Consider the following 20,503-nt stretch of genomic DNA (forward strand, 5'->3'; position numbering starts at 1 on the left):
CAGAATGACGCCTTATGTGCATCACCTGGGATGCGCAGCGGCATGATCTGTGACCGACTGTGTTCACTGGACACAGCCAATTACCGATCATGGTACAGGGCCTCTGTGAGCACTTCTGGTATCCTGATTGCTATGACCACTCTCAGTGATCAACATTATAATAGTAAGCAAGCTGTCATTCAAGATGCCTTACTTGCTACTGTGTGATCTCTGATTGCTCACAGTGATCACATGTTATCAGAGCCAAGCCCAGTGGCCCTGTGCCATGTAATAGCTGTGACCAATTACAGCATCACAGTAGTAAGCAATATTACATGAATCAATATTTTGAACAGTGTTAGAGATTGCTTATTAAAGTGATTATTAATAAGTAAAAAAAAATCTTGTTCATTTATTACCACCACACCAGTCATATTATCCCTGATCACCGCCACACCAGTTACAGTATTCTTGATCACTGCCACACCAGTCATATTGTCCCTGATCATCGTCACACAAGTTACAGTGTTCCGGATCACCGCTATACCAATTACTGTGTCCCTGATCACCAGCACACCTTTTGCTATGTCCATTATCATCACGACACCAATCATACTGTTCCTAATCACTGCCACTCCATTCATACTGTCCATGATCACCACCACATAAGTTACAGTGTCCCTGATCACCACCACACCAGATACAGTGTGCCTGATCACCGCCACAACAGTTACAGTGTCCCTGATCACTGCCACACCAGTACAGTGCTGCCTCTGCCTGCCACCTGTACTAACCCTGGCCTGTTTCTTAACCACATGTTTGCATGCTGTCTATATTGATCTTTTGTCTGTTTGTTGACCATGTCTCTGCCTGTGGCCTAAACTGACCCATCTGCACATCTCACTAATTACATTCCGGCAAGACACCAGGCCAGTGGACATACCATTCCTGGAGGCATCCACATATCTGTAGGCTAGGTAGGCAGGAAATTAGATCTGTAATTTATGTCCCTAGAAAGTCTGAAATTGCTTCGTTGGATTTTGGAACCCTCTGTGTGGCTATATGGCTAGGCTGTGAAAAAGTCTCACACATGTGATATCGCCATACTCGGGAGGAGTAGCAGAATGCGTTTTGAGGTGTATTTTTAGGTATGCCCATGATGTCTGTTAGAAATATCTTATTAATTGACAACTTTGTGTAACAAAATACATTTTCATTTTCTTTCCTGTATTTTCCAAAAACTTGTGATGAAATTACATTTTCAAATGACTCACTATGCCTTTCAGAAAATAAGAAGGATTTGAGCATACACTTCCATTTTCATAGAGTATTGGAATACAAAACCTCTACTATCCTTTACATTTTTTGTTTTTTGTTTTATATACTCAAAAACTACAAACAGTGGAAAAACCACGAACATTCTCCTAACTCTTTCTTGCGGGAGCCTTCACATACAAATTACCTCTACCGTATGTGTAGATTTGGCAATGCCCTTTGCAATGTTTTTTATTTTGTACCCTCATTGACAGAATCAATTGCATATCTCTTAATTACTTAATTACTTTACAGAAGTCTTACTCCTCACCACAGATTCTGCGTAATCTAATAAATGGACCATCTTGTGTACCCGGGTCATATGGTCAGGATGCCCAGCATATGCACATTCCTGGAGAGAGGCTTCCTGTAAAGTCCAGAGATAATGTGTCCCACCTTCCCTTGGAGAGTGACATCCAAAAAGAAAATTATATCACAATTCATCTGTCCGGTACATTTTAAATGTAAATGATTATCATTTTAATATTGCAAAAAAAAACCTCTAAGGTGCCCGTACTTCTAGAACAAACAAATAACAGGTTGTCAATATAGATAACATTTAATATAAGATCGAAGGGGTACATACCTCCAAAGATGCAGACCCTCTCCCACCAACCCATAAATAGGTTGGCAAGAGAGAGTAAAAACGAGCGCCCATAACAGCATTACACCTCTGGAGGCAGAGAGCACCATCAAATGAGAAGAAATTAGAAGCATTAGCTAGTATTCTAGACACTCTAGAATATATTTTTTTGTGGACTGGGGACTAATCGTTGTGATGGTCCAAGAAACATCTTACTTCTGTTAAACCCAACATGTGTAGTATAGATGAATATAGACTGGACATATAAATCGTTATCCACATATCACCTTATTTCCAAAATAATTTGTAACACATATTGAGAAGCTGTTTTGTATCTCTTAAGTAGCTGGGTAGCTCAGGAAGAGTAGCAGAATGTGTTTTAGGGTGTAATTTGAGGTATCCCAATAATGTGTGTTAGACGTTTCCTATTAATTGACAACTTTGTGTAAAAAAAATAAAATACATTTTCAATTTCTTTCCTTCATTTTCTAAAAACTTGTGATGAAAAATTACATTTTCATTTGACTCACTATGTCTTTTAGAAAATACCTTGGAGTGTTTGCTTTCCAAAAAGGGGTAATTTTCTGGGTGTTTCCAGTGCCCTGGGCCTCAAAAAATGTGATAGGTAGCCAGGAAATTAGATGCGTAATTTATGTGTAAGTTATTAAAATAAGATTAGTGGTGCACTGTTATTTTAAAATAAATACCATTTGTGTAAAATGTGAATTACATAAATGAATAAATTATGATTATTCATAGTTTAAATATAAGCAATAGTGTGCTTTATTAATAACACTGAAGATTTATGCACTATACTTACAAAGGTATCACTGAATTGTTGTGGATATTTTGACTTTTTTTTAATAGACTTTAAATACCATTTAGTGTCCATTTACACTAGTGCGACTTGTCAGGCGACTTGGTCAGCCTGACAAGTCACGCACTGTCGCGGTCCATTGTCTGGTATAGGAGCCGTTCTAATAGGAGCGACACAAGTCTCTCCGACTTAGAAAAAGGGTCCTGTACTACTTCGGGGCGACCTGGAGCGACTTGCATGGACATTCATTTTATGAAGTCCCTGCAAGTCGCGCCGTAGTCGCGCTGCACGCGACTTCACAGGTCGCCCCCTAAGTCGGAGCGACGTAGTGTGAACCGAGCCTTATAGTGGAAAGGAGCACACAGCATAATTGTTTGGTTGTATGTGTATATTTATTCAGAAGTGCACAATATACTGTAAGTGTTTGATTATATTTGTTTATATATAATTATTGTTTATACACATAGGAGAGTATATGCAACCTATAAATAGCAATTATTTATTCATTTAACCGCTTGCCGACCGCCGCAAGTACATATACTGCATCGGTCAGCCCGGCCAGGCAAAGTGACGTATCAGTACGTCACTAGCCTGTGAGCCAATAGCAGGCAAACGCGCACCCCCGAAGGCACGCTCCCGCCCCGGCTCATTCCCTAATGAGTCTGCGCGTGTGACCGGTGGACCCGATGTCCGCTGGTCACTCGCGATCGTCCGCCGTGAAGGGAGAAAGGCAGGCGGCTAATGTAAACAAAGCCGCCTGTCATTCTCCCCTGTGTAAAAATGTAGATCATACGGTTCTACTATGTAGGACCGTTGATCTCTGTTCTTACACCAGTAGCCATGTCCAATCACAGTTAGAAACACGCCCCTAGGGACACACTTAACCCCTCCTTCCCCAATAAAGTTAACCCCTTCCCTGCCAGTGTCATTTTTACAGTAACAGTGCATATGTATAGCACTGATTACTGTAGTAATGTCACTGGTACCCCCAAAAGTGTCAAAAATGTCAGTCAAGGGTCCAATCTGTCCGCCGCAATGTCGCAGTCCCGCAAAAAAAAAAACGCAGATCGCCGCCATTACTCGTTAAAAAAAAAAAACAACAAAAATGACAAAAATCTTTCCCTTAGTTAGTAAACACAATAACTTTTGCGCAAACCAATCAAAATATGCTTATTGTGATTTTTTTACCAAGCATATGTAGCAGAAAACAAATTGGCCAAAAATGTTAAAAAATTTTGATTTTTACATTTTTTGGGGGGGGAATTTCATATAAAAAAATGTGAAAAATATTGTTATTTTTGCAAAATTGTAGCTCTTTTTTTGTTTATAGCACATGATCAAAAAATCGCACAGGTGATAAAATACCACCAAAAGAAAGCTCTGTTTGTGGGAAAAAAAGGATGTCAAATTCGTTTAGGAACAGCGTCGCACAACCGCGCAATTGTCCGTTAAAGTCACGCAGTGCCGAATCACAAAATAGGCCCTGGTCAGGAAGGGGGTAAAATCTTCCGGGGCTTAAGTGGTTAAATTATTTACATTTTACATGAATGATACAGTTTTTATTTTAAAGGTGCAGCACTAATCTTATTTTAATTTTCTGGTTAGAAACTGTAGACTTGCTAACTTTTGGGTGGGAGCAGCGGTTCCATAGACAAATTCACTTTACAGTTTATCAAAGTGTGTCAGCGCAGGAGTAATTTTCAGATTTTTTAGCTTTGGGTAATTTATGCTCCTTGAAAGCCTAAAGGTGCTCCTTGATTTGTGGGCAGTGAAAAAGTCTCACACATGGGGTATTTCCATACTAGGGAGGCATAGCAGAATGTATTTTGGGGTGTAATTCTAAGTATGACAATAGTGTGTGTGAGAAATAACCTGTTAGAATGGCCACTTTGTGGGAAAAAAAATAGATTTTTAATTTATTTTCCACAAAATCGTGACAAAAAATTACAAATTCAAAAAAATCACTATGCCTCTTACTAAATGCATTGGACTGTCTACTTTTAAAAAATGGGTCATAGGTAGGGTTGAGCGAGCACGGACTGTATTGTTCGGGATCGTACCGGACTTTTGGGTTTTCGGTACCCGGACACGGACCCGAACATTTTACTGTATATTCCGTTGTTCGGTTATTTTGGCGTGGTTTTAATGGCGCGGTTTCAACAGCTACAGGGCAGCCAATCAACAAGCGTTTAACTAGTGTGCCCTTAGAAGCCATCACAGCCATGCCTACTAATGGCATGGCTGTGATTGGCCAGTGCAGCATGTGACCCAGCCTCTATATAAGCTGGAGTCACGTAGCACCACACATCACTCTACTCTAACTAGTGTAGGGACAGGTTCCTGCTGCTGCTGCTGCTGATTTGAGAAAGATAGGAGATTATTGTAGGGATAGGCTGGAGAGATTGCTTTTAGGGAAAGAATAGGACACAGGACAGAAGAATCTTCTTTAATCAGATCTACATCGATTTTATTGTGTGGGGGTGCAGTGCACGATCTTTTTGCCCTGACCTGAGCCCAGTGAGGAGGAGGGAGAAAAAAAAACTTTTATCAGTCTGTTAGGTGGGCGTGGTGCGGCGTGCAGCGGACATTTAATGCAAGCTAAGTGCATATGTGTCTGCTTAATCTGGATTTAAAAAAAAAAAAGTTTCTTCCTTCATATTTTACTGTGACATACAGCGTTTATACACAGTGCTGTTCTAATCTGCTATTCAAAAATCACCAATTTAAAGGGAAATTTTTTTTTCAGTTTTTCTTTATATATTACTGTGAGATAAAGCCTTTAGACACTGCTGTGTTCTAATCTGCTATTCAAAAATCACCAATTTAAGGGAAAAATAATTATTTTTCAGTTTTTCATTCATACGTTACTGTGACATACAGCCGTTACACACAGTGCTGTTCTAATCTGCTATTCAAAAATCACCAATTTAAAGGGAATTTTTTTTTTTTCATTTTTTCCTTACCTTGTGCAGAATAGACATGTATACCGGCCTTACCCAGCCATTGCTGTATTTTTGATCTTTCTCACTCTTTTGGGGTGTACCCTAATTTAAAAAGAAATAAAATTAAAAACAAAAACCAGTGTTGGCTACCTCGTCCTCCTCCACCGCTTCCACCTACACCGCCACATCCACCGCCACCTCAACCTCCTACTCCATATGGGCCTCGTCCTCCTAGATCAAGATGATTATTTTTTATTTTTATGTTTTTTATGTTATTTTAAGTTATTTCCCTATCCACATTTGTTTGCAGAGCACTTGCCATGCTCTTAACAAGATGTTGCTGCCATTTGCAGCCCTCTAGCCCTATCCATGTTTTTTTTAGAGCCATTTTAGTGCTCAAAAGTTTGGGTCACCATTGACTTCAATGGGGTTCGGGATCGGGGTCAAGTTCATGTTAAGTCCGGGTCACGAACCCGGACTTTTTTTTCAAGTTCGGCCGAACCCGCCGAACCCGGACATCCAGGTGTTCGCTCAACTCTAGTCATAGGGGTTTTTTTCTACTGTCCTGACATTTTAGGGCCTTAGGAATAAAATAGGCAGTCAGTACTTTAAGATTGATCAGTTTTTGAATATATACCATATATTGTAGACTTTATAACTTTCACACAGACTAAATATTATGCACTGATTTGGGTTATTTTGTCAAAGAAATGTTGCAGAATACATTTTGCCCTAAATTTATGAAGGATGATTATTTATTTGCAAAGTCTTATAACAGAAACTAAGAAAAGCATATTTTTTTCAAGATTTTCTGTATTTTATCATTAATATAGCAAAAAATAACAAACCTTCTGGTGATTAAATTGGGACTCCACTCAAAAGTGGAAGTTCTGCTTTAAATCCTCCTCACTGCCACATTTGCCAGGTCGTTCTTTTTTTTTTTTTTTGGGGGGGGGGGGGGAGCAGGTATCAGCTCAGATACCCGCACCCATTTCCTCTTGGATCACCTAGGCGATCTGAGTAACTGACATGTCTGCTGTTCAACAAGCATGAGAGCTGAGACTTGGACTGAAGCAACTCAAAAAGTGAGTATGTAACCTGGAAAAAGTATATTCACATTTTACATGATTTAACAGGTACTTTATTTTATAGATTAAGTGCAAAAACACTTAGGAGTCTATTTATCATTGTTTTCACCCATAAATGATGTACGTTTCAAAAATGTGTAAATCTTTGGTGAAAATTGTGCACATTTTGAAAGAAAATACACACCCTTGCTTTCCTGATAATGTTGGTGAGTACCTTCAATAACAATATTTAACAACTAGACTAATTAAAAAAAAATTAAACAGTATATTTTATAGTAACCTTTGTAAAATGACAGATTCTATATTTGCTTGCAATTTTTTACCTTGAGAATGCTGTTTATCAGCTTTAATGGCAGACTCAAAGGTGGCCATATACCAGTTCTTTGTTGATTATTCTTTCCATTACTTTGTAGAGGTAGCTTGGCATGGCAGCACCTTGCTTTTCTTATTTACCTAAATCAACACATAAGGTAATCTTTTCTACCCGACAGTTCTCATATAATTGCATTTCTGGTTTCCCAAATTGTTTGCATGGAGCAATTGTAGCCTTACTGCAGCAAAACCATTTGACTAAAATTGACCAATGCTGCTAACTAAGTCTAACAAAATATCATTAAATATAGCCCTAACTTTGTAAGTATTTTAATTATAAACTATGTGCAGAATACTGTTTCTTTACATGTGTGTTTGCTTGTATTTTTGCCATGAGAATTGCTAATATAAAATGCTCAAATACAGTCAGAGAAACCCCTAGAATATTAATTTATATGTGATTGTTTAAGGTCTCACTTGGGAACAGTGTGCTGATATTTGCACAGATGATGCACAGTGGATATTGAGAAGTTGTTGTGATCCACACAGGATACAACCATTCAGGTAAAAAAAAAAGGTTGACAGGCAAAAAGTGATATGTTTATCAAGTCTTCAGTCAACTTTAGGCTAACTGTTTTTACTTCTACATATTAAAATATATGCTGAGCTATAGTGATCCTTTCTTTGACCCATTCAAGCAGTTGGAGGTGAATGACAATCAAAGTTTAATGTATAACACGTAACTTAAGAATGCATAGAAATAATGCTCATAAAGTCACACTAAATAGCAAAAAGGCATTTTCAACAGCAACAATTTTTAAAAATACAAATCATGAGCTGACATGTCTGAATCAGATATGTTTTCAAAATGGCGACAAGGATGGATCAGGTGAATAAGCAACACAAGAATAAGCAACATAAGCAACACAAAGCTATTTATTTACTGTAATATTGCCAATATTCTGGGCAATTGGAACATATCTTCACATATCCAGTATAATTCAGGTGCATCAAAATAAAATTTCCAATTTAATGATTTGCCTGGCTATATAATCAATATACTTATCACAACTTACTACTAGTTGCCAGCAATTATTTTGTAAATAGATACATTATTTAATTTAAAGATAATTAGTACCATTTGTTTAAAAGTATTTCTGCAAAAAAAAAAAGAAGTGATTGTTAAATTAATTTGGTTGTCTTAATCTTCTTTCAAATTAAAATCTAACACAACTGATCTTCTACATTCAATTGCCTTTTATATTGTATAATATACATTTTGTAACAATCAATAAAATGATCTACATCGTGTGCACCTGTCTTATTTTAGAAAATACACAAACCATCTTGAAAACAACACTTCCTTGTTATATATGCCAAGATGTTAAGGTATCTTTGGCCAATTTGTTTTTAAATACAAGAGGAAGTAGCCAGGAGCTGTCATTTACCAGCAAATTGAACAGCAAGTTATTTTTTCCTTTGCAAATGTAATATTTGCTTTGGTAGATAAGTTAGGGGTGTAATCCAAGCATTTTATTTAAAGGAATTTTGAATTTTATTGTTACCTTTAACCATCATTGCTTTAAAATGGCATTAGGATAGTGGCTGTTTGTCCCATTGCCATTTTTAATCTATGGTTCTCTTCAGAAAGGCACTCTTTAGGTCCTTATGTTTTCCCAAAGGAAAAAGAGTTTGCGCAGTTCCTTTGAGTTGCATCAGTGGATCTAGATTGGGGAATTGTGCACAGATTGCAGAACTCATCAGTCAATGAGGCCAAATATAAATTATTGCTTAAATGGTATATGGTTTATTTCAATCACCTCAAAATTTTGTTTTCAGGGTTTTGGAGCAGCTGGTAATTTAGTACATATATTATATGATTTTAGGTGCTAGTATACCCATAAATACCTATGAAGTTCTACTAAATTTTTCAACCTCCTGTCTGTATTCTCGACCAATTTAGGTTTCTAACCATCATTTTTACAGCTGCCAAGCAGTCCTTGGCCACAGCTTGGTTTTCTGGTATCCGATGGTTACACAGGTAAAACAAAAAAATCATAATTGTACCTGTTTCATGAAAAGCTGGTGGCTATTCTCCAAGATAAAGTCTAAAAATGTAAAAAGCTTGGGAAAATGTGGATCTCTCATTATTTCTTAGGAAATTTCAATTAATCCCTACAGACTGTTTAACAATAACGATGCCAAGGGTTGATGCGTAATCTCATGTGGTAGCATATGCGATGGCCTGACTCCAGGTTCCCTTCCCAAATCCCATGCCATCCCTACTTCCTTCCTCCTCACTTCCCATAGTCTCTTTTCCTGTTCATCTCTTTTACTTAGCTCTTTTCTACTTCTTCTTTCTTTCCTTTCTCTACAGTATACATGATATATGGCAATAAATGGGACAGCAGGGTGGTCCCCTGATTTTGTATTTTCCCCATTGAGCCTTAAATGTTTCTCCAAAGGTGCATAAAGTCAACTGCTAGCGGACCTTAATACTTCAATGCACTTGCAGCTGGATTTTGTCTATGTCTATTATGCTATGATGATTACTTATCATATCAATCCTAAACCTAGTGAAATAGCCTTGGGTAAAGTCTCAGAATGTGAAGTGCACTGCTTCAGGGCAGAGATTTCTGAAAGAAAAATGAATTTGCAAGTAGCTGCCAGTGATGGCTAGGAATTTAAGAAACTTTACAGGATCTTCTTCAGATTGGTGTTATAATCGAAAAGCTCACCTATCTAGCCACACAAATTCCCTTCAAGAAGAAAAAAAATTAAATTTTGACAAAAAACAGATTACATGGGATGAATGCATGGTGCAAGGTCCATCATGCAATTTGGAGATAGCTTGCAGAAACAAATGGGTGTGCTCAGAATAAATTCTTCAAGAAGGTGTGTTAGTAAGGCAAGTACCACATGAGGGCAGTGGTATCTGATGAGGTACTTATGTCAGCAGAATCCATGGCCTGAGCAAAATGGCACAGGCTAAAAGCTTGAGGACTCTATGCAGCCTGCATGCTTAATTGTGGTGTGCTTGGGAAGAAGAGTTTACGGAGCACCTGGTCTTCACCAGAGATCTTGATAGGAAAGATTATTTTTTATGCGGGGCAACTCCCAGGTTGTGGCCCCCAAGCATACCCATGCAGATTACAGCTGACTAGATTCAGAGAGGCACAAAAGTCAAGAGTTAAGAAAGCATAAGAACGTAGGACTCACAGGAAGGCAGGAATGCACAGACACACATAGGAGCTGGGAGACAGGGTGATGACAGGAGGTAAAAAGTCAACCTATCATATTTGGGAACTGATAGATGGCACTGTTGGGCACTGACTGGCATAACTGATGGGTACTGACTGGCATCACAGATAGGCATTGACTAGCATCACTGATGGGCACTAACTGGCATCACTGATAGGCACTGTTGGAGCTGCACTGATAATCAGGGGACTGATCATCAGTGCCCAGATTATCTGTGCAGGTCTTCCCTGTGAGGAAATGCAGCTGATCAGCTCTCCTCTCCTCACACTCTGTCAGTGTGAGGAGAGGAAAGCAGATACCTGGCATTTTCTTGTTTACATGTAATCAGCTGTGATCAGACAAAGCTGATTCACATGGGTAAAGAGCCGCGTCATTGGCTCTTTAATGGGATCAGGGATGAGCCGTGTCATATGATGTCGACTAAGAACAATAGAGCCACCCTCCTGCTGTCATTTGTCTATATAGGGGACGGGAGGTGGTTAAAGACATCAACAACTTAATGCCCAATTTCTGAAATATTTGAAAATTTGTTCTGTAAAGTGTTTTCTGATAATTCTGCTGTGTTTTTCTTTTTTATGCATATACTGTAGCTCCTTATGGTCCAGGCATTATTCTGGCATTTAAGGGTATCTGCTTTTAAGTTTATGGTGGTTTGTTAAGTAGAATGCTTTGGAGAAAGTTTGAATTGATGACAGGTCCGGAGTAATTTGAGTCTCTGGAATCTATCTAGAAGTGAGAGAGGGCTGTTTTAATAAGTGTACATCAGTAACATGATGCTTATTGATGACCAACTGCAACCTGCAACCAACTGAGCCCAGGGCTGACAGGATGCTAATAATCCTTAATCTGTACTATGTTGGACATGCCCCCTTTGAGGGAGGAGAATTTGCATTATGTGTTTTGAATAAATAAAGGTGCACTTGCGCTTTTGCATTCACTCATTTTGAAGCTAATTTCACAAGTTGTCACTAACCAAGTTTAACATATGTGCAAAATGTTATTTCTTATCTATCTTGCCTACCAATTTCAATTTCTATCTATTGATTTTTCAAGTCAAATACAAGTCCAAGACCATAAACGTTCATCATAGTCAAGTCAAGTAGGCTTTGTGTGTCAACATGCAACAGGACGTTCCAATGCCAATTCCAAATGTGTTTTAGGGAATGTTTCAATCTTTTTGTTTATGATTACACCTTTAAAACAAATCATTTATCCATTTATCTACCATGTTACAGCCATATTTGTCTATAAAAAAGCATACCATAGGGTTGAAAAACAACCGCGGGAAGGCTTACCATGCAAAACCAGCAACTCACAAAAACAGGAGACAACAAAAATTATCACTAGATATTCAAGACAATACAAATCAATTAGGGATATTGTACAAAAATATCAATACTTACAAAAAAGCTGACACCTTTAGTCAACCAATTTGTGTCAGATTTCCCCCAAATCACATTTAGGTGAGCTACCTCCTAAGGGATAAATTGGTACACAGCCATTATAAAGGGGATCAGTGAGGTAATCCATGTACTGTACAATGAGAGGGACTATTAGTTGTGACAACTGTATATTCTGCCAAAACATTGATACTAGGAGACAAATAATATAACCAGATAGGAAGGGGGTTTGACCCAAACATTTTGTGAACTGTAAAAGAGAGGATTTTGGATATGCATATACAATCATGTACAGTGGGGATCGAAAGTTTGGACACCCCAGGTAAAAATTTGTATTAATGTACATAAAGAAGCCAAGGAAAGATGAAAAAATCTCCAAAAGGCATCAATTTAAAGATTAGACATTCTTATAATATGTCAACAAAAGTTAGATTTTATTTCCATCATTTACACTTTCAAAATAACAGAAAACAAAAAAATGGTGTCTGCAAAAGTTTGGGCACCCTGCAGAGTTAATATCTTGTACTGCCCCCTTTGGCAAGTATCACAGCTTGTAAATGCTTTTTGTAGCCAGCCAAGAGTCTTTCAATTCATGTTTGAGGTATCTTTGCCCATTCTTCCTTTAAAAAAGTCTTCCAGTTCTTTAAGATTTCTAGGCTGTCTGTCACGCACTGCTCTTTTAAGGTCTATCCATAGATTTTCAATTATGTTGAGGTCAGGAGATTGTGAAGGCCATGGCAAAACCTTCAGTTTACGCCTCTTAAATTAATCCTCTGTGGATTTTGAGGTGTGTTTAGGATCATTATCCAATGGTATAAGCCATCCCCTCTTTAACTTCAGCTTTTTCACAGATGGCATCAAGTTACCATCCAAAATTTGCTGAAATTTTATTGAATCCATTTTTCCTTCTACTCATGAGATGTTCCCTGTGCCACTGGCTGCAATACAACCCCAAAGCATGATTGATCCACCCCCATGCTTAAAAGTTGGACAGAGGTTCTTTTCATTAAATGCTGTGTCCCTTCTTCTCCAAATGTACCTTTGCTCATTCCGGCCAAAAAGTTCAATTTATGAAATTGCAATTACCAAAAAATAGTAATGTAAATGGAGTTTCCTTCATTGAGGGCTAATCCATTAATATTTACATGAAACATGTAAAGATAGAAAAATGGTAGCTCCCATTATAATTTGTATTAAAAAAAAGGCAGGATTCAAGGCAGACCCTACCCCTTAAGCTGCATACATGAAACAAGGACGCATCCAGTGAAGTCTGAATTCTTGTCTTGAATGGCTTTCCAAGTCAGTGACTGATGAGGTAGTGAAGCCAGGGTCAGGATGACACATCTGGAAGCTGCACCTTTAAAAACAAGTAAACAATGGAAGTTCTATACTTCTATCACCACAGAATTAATTTTTGGCGTGGAGGGGTAGGGGTAGAATTTAAAATAGTATGCAAACTCTTTGTGTCCTTTCCACCAATCAAATAAAAAATGAATGAGGTCTAATGGACTTTTACATAAAAAAAATTAAACCACCTACAGATATATTATATATATGCATAAAATATATTTTGTAAGGGAAAAATTAAGATATCTTATCATGAAAATTAATTACACAAGTAGGAAACCTGCAAAGCAAAGGAAGGTGCTTTTTATCATCTCACATTGTATCAGACGTTCAGCAGATATGAGATGCAAATTCTGTTTGAAAATAAATTCAACATCTCTGTAAAAGATCAAAGGTAAAGAAAAAGCAGATGAGAGATTAACGCAATCCTAAATTTGAGATGTTGCTCTAGGTGACTTTAATAAAGTGCTTTTGCATACGATGGCATGTTTTAGATGACATTTCAATTGTACTAGCAATTTGCATTCTAGCTGACATTAAATAACGTTCCCCATTGTTATGAGTTATGGCGGCATTTTCATTTTAACAGCATCAAGACATGAACTACCAAATACTTCTTAATGAAGGCACTAAGTTTCCCTGTCAATCTGAAAACTGATACAAGGATGTTTCTGGACTAAACCTGAAGGAACTTTATTGCCAGCTTCCCACTTCTGACATAGTACAAATCTCCTGCTAAGGCATTCTTCTTATTAAATAAAGATCTGTAACTGAACACATGTATCTGTAATATCACTACAATCCAAAGAAAATTAAAAGACAGATTATGTCCAGGATATTACATACAGCACCATAGAAACCTGGGAAAATCTGGCATGATCCTGTTGCTAGGATACTCGGCTAATGCAACAGCAGTGAACCCCTCTCACTAATCTAGTACAATCCATGCATGCTTCCACATATTTTGGCAGGGGAAAGTAAGAGTCAACTGACAGTGATTTGGAATATTTCTACCCAGTGTTTATGAATTCATACATTTATTTGATCTATTCCTTTAAGCTTCCACAAGCTTACTGAGATAGGAAATGTATCACTCTGTTAACGGTCTCCAGGCTGCTTTATGCCATTCAAAATAAAAAAGATTACTTTTTATCCTACTACATAGTCAATAAAACTGGCCAGAAAAGGTAATTATTTAAGTGATTTTGGTTGCAAATTTATAGGACTCCGAAAAAGATCCCCCTTAATCTTGGTAATTATACAGTAATATGCACATAAATGAGTAAATACACTTCTTTATCTTGTTACTCTAGGCAGAATGGACTGAATACAGTAGAAGGAACATTAAATATTAGATAATATCATGAAGCTTCCAGCACTGGGGTCAGGTCATTCAAATGATCATTTAATCTACAGGTGTTAGAAATCGGAATCATAGTGTTATAAGGGAATCTACCAGCACACTTTCTGGAATGATATATAATAAAGTATTGGAAACACGTACAAAGATAAGGAGTTTAGAATCATAGCTAGAGTGTTCATTAAACACTGCAAAGTTGTGCAAGTTCCTTAACATTCTTGTTTTTTTTTATATTAATGAACATTAACCATGTTTGTGACTGCTATATATTTAACCGTATGCACTATTATTTCTGTACTAGGTTATACGCAAGTGATGTTCTGGGCAAAAGTATAGAAATGTGGATAAGAAGCCATCAATCTAGCAGCTATATAATAAAATATACTATTATATTTAATATTATTATATATAATAATATATTATATTACATTTACACATGCTGTATATCCTTAAGGTTTTTTAGGCAAACTAGACATCCCTTAAATGCATTGTAAGAGATAACACCAAAGTGTCAAAAAGCATGCAGAAATTACGGCATATGTTGGAAAAATAATACAGGATTAATTCCTTTATTTACGAAAGAGTGCCAATCACACAAACTGTACCCGAGTTAGACAGAATAGTTTCAGAGATGAGAGATGGTGGTAAGAATGAGCAAAATTCTCAATGTCAATCATTCTAAGTGAGAGATCAACCCATTGGTTGTTATGAATAAGCACAATGCTGTGTGAAATGTGTTCACTTTAATAACAAGCATATCCCTGGTTTACTGTGCCTTTTATCTGTCTATATTGCAATAATGAAGTCTACTTTTGGCATCCTGTTGCAGTGTGCGGCTGTCTTCTCCTAGTTTCCAGAGATCAACCCATGTAAGGGAATATTTAGTCAGTTGTCATGAACCAAACTATTTTTGTGTAGGGTAATAGGTCTAAAAACTATAACTTCTCTGAAAAGATTACAAATATTTTTCGCCTCTTTCTTGAATAAAGCATTTTTTACAATTAAAGTGATTGTAAAGTCTTGTTTAAAAAAAGAAAATAACAAACATGTTATACTTACCTCCTCTGTGCAGTTGGTTTGGCACAGGGCAGCCCGGATCCTCCTCTTCTTGGTTCCTTCTTTTCTGCTCCTAGCTCCTTCCTCCTCTCGAGTGCCTCCACAGCAAGTAGCTTGCTATGGGGGCACCCAAGCCAGGCTGCAGCTCCATGTGTCCATTTAGACACAGAGCTGCCGTTAAGACCCCCCCCCCTCTCTGTCCTGATTGGCTAACTCAGGTACATATTAGGGGGGCTGAGGGGGGCTGCTACACACAGAAGGTTTTTTTATCTAAATGCATAGAATTCTTTAAGATAAAAAACATTCTGACTTTACAACTCCTTTAAAATGTATGGATAACGAAAACTTTTATTTTTTTCTCTTTTAGTTCTGAATAGAGTAGAGAAGAGTTAAAACTGCTATTAGGTTTTTAGTGTCTGTATTCCACTGGATAGATTTCCTTTCCCTTTGTGTTTTTGACACAGTACAGGAAACTAACAAAAACTCCCAAAATAAGGGGAATTCATATCATAGTCAGTTGTCCTCAAAATTTGATTCCCCATTAGGGTCCTGTCACACGGTCCGCATCTGCCGACGGACTCTGTTCTGCTCAGCGGGGATAGATCTGCCTGTGACGGTGGTGGGTCACGGTGACGGTATCAGACCCCTGGCCCTCTCATCCACCTCGTGACCCAAGACCAAGCAATCTCACACCCTGCCGTCACTTGCATAACAATGCCACTCTCAGCTGCACCCAGCACACCGATTGTCCAGCTTGCGGGACCACAATCTAGATGCCAGCAGACTGAGAGCGATTGTCACCAGGTTAATTAAACGATTAACCCTTTCCTGCCACCACCTCTACGTTTATATACTGAGCCCAGAGGACGCTCGTGATTTGACAAATATCAATTATGACTTTAGAATAACCGCCTGTAACACACACTGTCACCTGACAAGAATGTTTCAAATAGGTTAGCCTAAACAGTACAAATATCAATTATGACTTTAAAATAACTGTCTATAACACACAATAGCGCTCTTCAGGAGGCAGATTCGTTTGGGTCAAGTTGCGTTTAAGAGCTTAGAGACAAAGTTTAACACTTTTCAAAATAAGGTTTAATTATAAGAAAGGTTTAAAATTGGTGCGAATAAAAATATTTACAGAAAAATGGGTTATAAAGGAATGGAGACACAATACAGCAATTAAGAAATAGGAGAATAAAAGAATGAAAATACTTGCATTAAAACGGTCCTGGTATTACCTTGGTTTCAGAGTTGAACAGGTATGTTTGATTCCCCTTGGGCGGTGTTATGGCCTCGATGTTAGGAAGAGAACTCAGAACTCTCTCAGTTCCTGTGTTTTTCTCTGACTCTCCAGGGGGTGTCACCAGAAGTACTTAGCCAATAGGCTCTGAGTCTTCTAAACTGCTACGGGACCTCCCCGTTTGACAGATTAATAAAAGCACTCATATCTTGAGAATTGAAATGGTTTACACGCTTGAAACTGATATCTTATGGTCCGGTTTGGAATGTCCTATCTTTAGACACTAAACATGGGGTATTTTGGACTAACCTCTGCACTGTAAGGCATCTGATCGCTAGCTTGTCTTTACTAGGCATGAGGGGGTTCATGTTTGATATTAATTTGATCGGTATTTTATGGGGCACCAAAATATCTACTTTCTGTTAATATGTTATGTTCGGGTAAAAAGATATGAAGTTTCATGGTCAACTGTGTCATTTTCCGAATGAGCTAATAGCCATATGCTGAGTTCAGATTACAAATTAACTCTTAGAGCATGAGTATAGTAAAGGTGTGAAAAATGTCAGCTTAGCAGGAACCTGGCATATAGTGACCCAGGGGGTCATTAAACTGCCAAAAGGCTGGAGGATGAAGCTGGTAAGAATGACCCATTTGGTTTTAACACTGTCAACTAAGCTTGAAACACAAGTTGGAGGCTTGTGACAGCGTTTGAACGAAATGGCGGCCTGACAAACTAGAGTGCCAACGCAAGATATCATTACACCGCCGATCCCCGCTGAGCAGGCGGATGGCAGCTTTGTCCCTGCTCTGTGTGCAGAGATGGAGCTGTCAGATCCCCGCTGTCCTCTATGGGGGAATCGGATGAGAACAAACCGGCTGTCCATTCTCATCCGATCCCATCTGATCAGATGGACGGATGGAAAATAGGGTTTACATCCGTCAGGATTTCATGGATAGGATTGGAAGCGGATAGCAGCGGGTGTCAGCGGAGATGTCACTGCTGACATCCACTGCCCCATAGGGATGCATGGGGCATCCGATCAGGTCCACCTGAAAAACTGACAGGCGGATCTAATCGGATCGTTCGTGTGAAAGGACCCTTAAGCAACTTACCCTTGCCTCTTGCTCTGGTGAAAACTGTAACATATTGGATTTACTCTTATGTTCTGTCTTGGTGTTGATAGGTGTCAATTAGCCCAGAAAGGACATTAACAGTAATAAAAACTCAACGTAAGATCTTAACCATCTACTTTAAATATGAGAGGATCAAAAAAAGCAATTATCAGTCACAAAATTCCTAATATTTAGGCAACCAATGTATTAACTTTGGTTCAATCAATTTAGGTTAATTCAAACTGTTTGACTGTGCAATAAAGATAGATAAAGATGGCATGCGTGCTGTCATGACAGCCTGCCTTTTGACTTGTTTTTAGCCTTTTGTATGTTCCCCTAGTTATTCTCTAGCTAGACACTTCCTGTTCCTTTATGCTGTATAGTTTAGTTTCACTTCCCACTATAGAGACAGGGCTTAGAAAAGTCATTGCATTCTTATGCGTTAAAAGACTGAAAAAAAAAACCCCAGTACTGCACCTATCAGAAGAAAAATTACATTGTATTCAATGTCTATGTGTTGTTAAAGAGTTAAACTGCCTGTGGATTCTTCCAAGTCAGCAAGTGGCCATATTGCATATATTGGCATTTGAAACAGGGCAGTAGGTTGACAAATTTCTAAAGCCTTCTACACACTATTACACATCTCCTGTGAAGATGTACCCGTACCCCAATAGGCATACGTCTGTACTTTAAATGACCACACACTTTATTATAGACTCTGAGATCTGCTTTTAATGCACACTGAAGCAAATGAAAATCAGATTACTGTCTGCTGCATTACTCTTAATATGCCTGATCATACTCATTAGAAACAAGTCTTACACTTTTGAAAGTTGTGCATGTATAGGAATTGTTGTGTGTGTGTGTGTATGTGTGTGCGTGTGTGTGTGTGTGTGTTGATGCTTTTGGAAATACAGATGTTTCTAGAACTTTCTCTGCTGCTGGAATTGCTGTGTTGTGATAGACCGTGTTTAATTTCTACTATGCTCAGTCGCCTGTTTCTCTGCATAACTAGTGGCTGACCACAAATATAGCTACATTGCTTACATTTGCAGCAACATGTCTCAGCAAGGATCTATGCATTTATTAAAGATAAAACCTGTGTGATTAGACAATGAGCCACCCCCCCCCCCCCCCTCCACTCCAGGTGACGCTGATTTGAAACAGGTAGAGATATCTTCAGGTAGAGATCCAAACTCATAGAAAGGCCTCTCTAAAGGCATACATACTTCCTGGGGGTATCGCTTATTGCTCAGATGTTACTATTTCCTGGGACATTGCTCACTGTTCAGCTGCTGATATTTTTGTGACATTACTGATCTACTGACTAGTGACTACTAAGATTTTCATGTATACTGTATGACTCCTCTGCCCAAACGCTAGTATTTCCAGTTAGATTACTCTACTGCTTAGCTGCTAATGTTTCAGTGATGCCATTTAACTGCTCAGCTGCTAATACTTCCTCTTACACCATTTTTCTGCTCAGCCGAAAATGTTTTCAGTGATACTGGTCAACCTTTTTGCTGCTAATAATCTTATTGAATTGGCTTTACTACTATTTTGCTAAAACCTTGAGTATTGCTGCTCTTCCGTTCTGCTACTAATATTTTTTGACTTGTTCTATTCTCTTGCTGATAAAACCTTGAGGTGAAGGTAGTAAGTGTTTGATTTTGCTGGATTAACAATGGCTGCACTGGCTTCAGAGTCAGACCTATGGCTCAGCCATTGTTATTGGTAACACACTAATGGCCAGAATACACAATAAGAAATTCGGCCGAAAATTTCTGTTCAGCGAAGGATCGGCCGCTATTCTACTCGTTAATGCCCAGCCATCAGTGACCGATATCGATATTGTGAACGAAAAATCCAGTTTGAAAAAGCCGAAAAAGTCTGTCGTCTCATTTGCGAACGAACGATATTCTATACGTTGGTGTTAAGGTCGTTCATTTAAAATCTGTAGAAGATCATCACGCATGCACTGTTTCGATGGTCGGCGGTCAAACGGTCGGGCGATATTCGGCCTGTGTATGTTGGCAACGTTTTCGACCAACGAACACTTTTTCATAAGTCGGTGGTCGAATGATCGGGCGATATTCGGCCCGTGTATTCCAGCCATAAGGCTGAAGTTTTATTTCTTATCGCTGGCTGTACTGTTTTTAAATATGTTATCTTACACTAAGTATTGCCAGTGCTTATGTGGGTATTCTTTTAAGATTAAATTATAAATAGATTTTTTTTTTTGGATCAAGAAAGAATTGAATAGGATTATTTAAATCTTATGGATGCTTTAGAATACCAGAGGCTTAGACAGACTCTAATCGGGTGTCCATTGTGGATAAAGATGGATTTAGAAGGAAAATTGGACAGTGTGTGGTGTCTTTTATTACTGGCATGTGCTGGACACTTTTGCTGGTGGAGTCAAGTATCTCACACCTCCTTTCCTACTGTGATGGTGTTGCTTGTGAAGTGGACTCTTCTTTGGAACAAGGGTTTCCACTATATAGGGGTGGCCACCTGGGTTCTAAAGTGCTTAAAGAACTGAGACTTAAAATATTAATAATTGTTGCTGTTGTTTTTTATTATTATTAAATTGAATTTGAATTGAATTGAGATTAAAAGTTAGTGCCGTTGGGTTTGTTTTCTTGTGATCACAAGGTATAGGATTGCGAAGGTAACATGCTACCA

The sequence above is a fragment of the Pelophylax lessonae genome (assembly GCF_965119305.1).
Source record: "Pelophylax lessonae genome assembly, chromosome: 1".
Classification (NCBI taxonomy): Eukaryota; Metazoa; Chordata; class Amphibia; order Anura; family Ranidae; genus Pelophylax; species Pelophylax lessonae.